The sequence below is a fragment of the Syngnathus scovelli genome, unplaced genomic scaffold, assembly GCF_024217435.2.
Source record: "Syngnathus scovelli strain Florida unplaced genomic scaffold, RoL_Ssco_1.2 HiC_scaffold_504, whole genome shotgun sequence".
Lineage (NCBI taxonomy): Eukaryota > Metazoa > Chordata > Actinopteri > Syngnathiformes > Syngnathidae > Syngnathus > Syngnathus scovelli.
The window spans coordinates 1-3,485 of NW_026061609.1; positions in this window are offsets into that span (position 1 = coordinate 1).

The window sequence follows — 3,485 nt, forward strand, 5'->3', positions numbered from 1 at the left end:
ATTTATTTAATTATTACCTATATTATGAATAAACTAACGGTGATTTTACACGATTTGACTACATACGTGACCGTGATATAGTGCCGAGGGCTCCCGCGCCGTCACGCGTCCGCCTTGGCACGGGTCGCCCGCGGCAGCGAGCGTTCGGCTCGCGGGGGTCCGCGGGGTGTTATTAGGGAGTGCGGCAGCCGTGCCGAGGCTCCGGCCGGCCGCCGGAAGTCCGGCGGGGGAGCGTCGGAGCTCCGCGAGGCCGGCCGGGGAGCCTCTTAGTCATCGCCCGCGCTCGCGGTGGTCCCGGTCGCTTAAAGTGCCACGGGAGGCGTAGCGATGCCAGTGAGTGTGCGCCAAGTGCGAGAGGCGGTGCATTTACGCGCCGTGTCCGCGAGAGGGAGGCAATTCCCCGTTGCGACCTCCGGGAGATCAGCGGGCCGTTCAAATCGCTTAGCCGGGGTGCCGGGAGCCTCCTCGGGCGTCGAGTTAGGAGGGGGGCGCGCGGAGAACCGGCCGGAGGTCCCCTGGAAGCTCAGCGGGCCGTGGGAAACGCTTGGCCGGGGTGCCGGGAGCCTCGGCCGGCTTAAAAGTGAGGAGGAAAGCGCGCGGAGAACCGGCCGGAGGTCCCCTGGAAACTCAGCGGGACGTGGGAAAAAGCTCAGCCGGGGTGCCGGAAGCCTCGGCCGGCTTAAAACGTGAGGAGGAAAGCACCGGGAGAACCGGCTGGAGGTCTTCTGGAAGCTCAGCGGGCCGTTCAAAACGCTTAGCCGAGGTGCCTGGAGCCTCGGCCGGCTTACAAGTGAGGAGGAAAGCGCGCGGAGAACCGGCCGGAGGTCCCCTGGAAGCTCAGCGGGCCGTGGGAAACGCTTGGCCGGGGTGCCTGGAGCCTCGGCCGGCTTAAAAGTGAGGAGGAAAGCGCGCGGAGAACCGGCCGGAGGTCCCCTGGAAGCTCAGCGGGCCGTGGGAAAAAGCTTAGCCGGGGTGCCGGAAGCCTCGGCCGGCTTAAAACGTGAGGAGGAAAGCATCGGGAGAACCGGCTGGAGGTCTTCTGGAAGCTCAGCGGGCCGCCGAAAACGCGTAGCCGAGGTGCCGGGAGCCTCCTCGGGCGTCAAAAGTGAGGAGCGACGCACCCCCGAGAACCGCCTGGGTCCTCCAGCCACCGTTGAAAAAGACGTCGAGTCAGGCTACCTTAAGAGAGTCACAGCTACTCCCGCCGTTTACCCGCGCGGAGCGTCATCGCCTCCGCGAACCGTCAAAAATAAATAAATACATGAATAAATGTCAAGTGAGCCTACCTTAAGAGAGTCGTAGTTACTCCCGCCGTTTGGCCGCTCAAAGTGTCATCGGAAGCGGACCCACGCAAGTAAGTGTGCGCAAAGTGCGAGAGGTGGTGTTTTTACTCGCCGCGTCCGCCAGAGGGAGGCAATTCCCCGCCGCGGCGGCACCGGCAGCTTCCGAGCGTCTCCCCGAGCGCTCGGAAGTCCGTGCGGGGGGGAGATGAGAGCCGTGCGAGGTACCAGGTGGAGCCGGACGGCGCGGTGCTTCCAAGCAGCCGATCCGCTGGGCTTGGAGCTATTTTCGGCCACTTGGCGCGCGAGCACGGCCTCCCGGCGGTGCCGGGGGGTGGTGCGCGAGCGCGCCGGCCGCCGGAGGTCCCGCGGAGGAGCGTCGGAGCTCCGCGAGGCCGGGGAGCCTCTCGGTAATCACCCGGGGCCGGCGGAGCGTTATTCGGCCGCTCTGCGCGCGCGCGCACGGCCTCCCGGCGGTGCCGGGGGGTGGTGCGCGAGCGCGCCGGCCGCCGGAGGTCCCGCGGAGGAGCGTCGGAGCTCCGCGAGGCCGGGGAGCCTCTCGGTAATCACCCGGGGCCGGCGGAGCGTTATTCGGCCGCTCTGCGCGCGCGCGCACGGCCTCCCGGCGGTGCCGGGGGGTGGTGCGCGAGCGCGCCGGCCGCCGGAGGTCCCGCGGAGGAGCGTCGGAGCTCCGCGAGGCCGGGGAGCCTCTCGGTAATCACCCGGGGCCGGCGGAGCGTTATTCGGCCGCTCTGCGCGCGCGCGCACGGCCTCCCGGCGGTGCCGGGGGGTGGTGCGCGAGCGCGCCGGCCGCCGGAGGTCCCGCGGAGGAGCGTCGGAGCTCCGCGAGGCCGGGGAGCCTCTCGGTAATCACCCGGTGGCCGGCGGAGCGTTATTCGGCCGCTCTGCGCGCGCGCACGGCCTCCCGGCGGTGCCGGGGGGTGGTGCGCGAGCGCGCCGGCCGCCGGAGGTCCCGCGGAGGAGCGTCGGAGCTCCGCGAGGCCGGGGAGCCTCTCGGTAATCACCCGGGGCCGGCGGAGCGTTATTCGGCCGCTCTGCGCGCGCGCGCACGGCCTCCCGGCGGTGCCGGGGGGTGGTGCGCGAGCGCGCCGGCCGCCGGAGGTCCCGCGGAGGAGCGTCGGAGCTCCGCGAGGCCGGGGAGCCTCTCGGTAATCACCCGGGGCCGGCGGAGCGTTATTCGGCCGCTCTGCGCGCGCGCGCACGGCCTCCCGGCGGTGCCGGGGGGTGGTGCGCGAGCGCGCCGGCCGCCGGAGGTCCCGCGGAGGAGCGTCGGAGCTCCGCGAGGCCGGGGAGCCTCTCGGTAATCACCCGGGGCCGGCGGAGCGTTATTCGGCCGCTCTGCGCGCGCGCGCACGGCCTCCCGGCGGTGCCGGGGGGTGGTGCGCGAGCGCGCCGGCCGCCGGAGGTCCCGCGGAGGAGCGTCGGAGCTCCGCGAGGCCGGGGAGCCTCTCGGTAATCACCCGGGGCCGGCGGAGCGTTATTCGGCCGCTCTGCGCGCGCGCGCACGGCCTCCCGGCGGTGCCGGGGGGTGGTGCGCGAGCGCGCCGGCCGCCGGAGGTCCCGCGGAGGAGCGTCGGAGCTCCGCGAGGCCGGGGAGCCTCTCGGTAATCACCCGGGGCCGGCGGAGCGTTATTCGGCCGCTCTGCGCGCGCGCGCACGGCCTCCCGGCGGTGCCGGGGGGTGGTGCGCGAGCGCGCCGGCCGCCGGAGGTCCCGCGGAGGAGCGTCGGAGCTCCGCGAGGCCGGGGAGCCTCTCGGTAATCACCCGGGGCCGGCGGAGCGTTATTCGGCCGCTCTGCGCGCGCGCGCACGGCCTCCCGGCGGTGCCGGGGGGTGGTGCGCGAGCGCGCCGGCCGCCGGAGGTCCCGCGGAGGAGCGTCGGAGCTCCGCGAGGCCGGGGAGCCTCTCGGTAATCACCCGGGGCCGGCGGAGCGTTATTCGGCCGCTCTGCGCGCGCGCACGGCCTCCCGGCGCCTCCGCGAACCGCCAAAATAAATGTCAAGTGAGCCTACCTTAAGAGAGTCACAGTTACTCCCGCCGTTTACCCGCGCGGAGCGTCATCGCCTCCGCGAACCGTCAAAAATAAATAAATACATGAATGAATAAATGTCAAGTGAGCCTACCTTAAGAGAGTCACAGTTACTCCCGCCGTTTACCCGCGCGGAGCGTCATCGCCTCCGCGAAC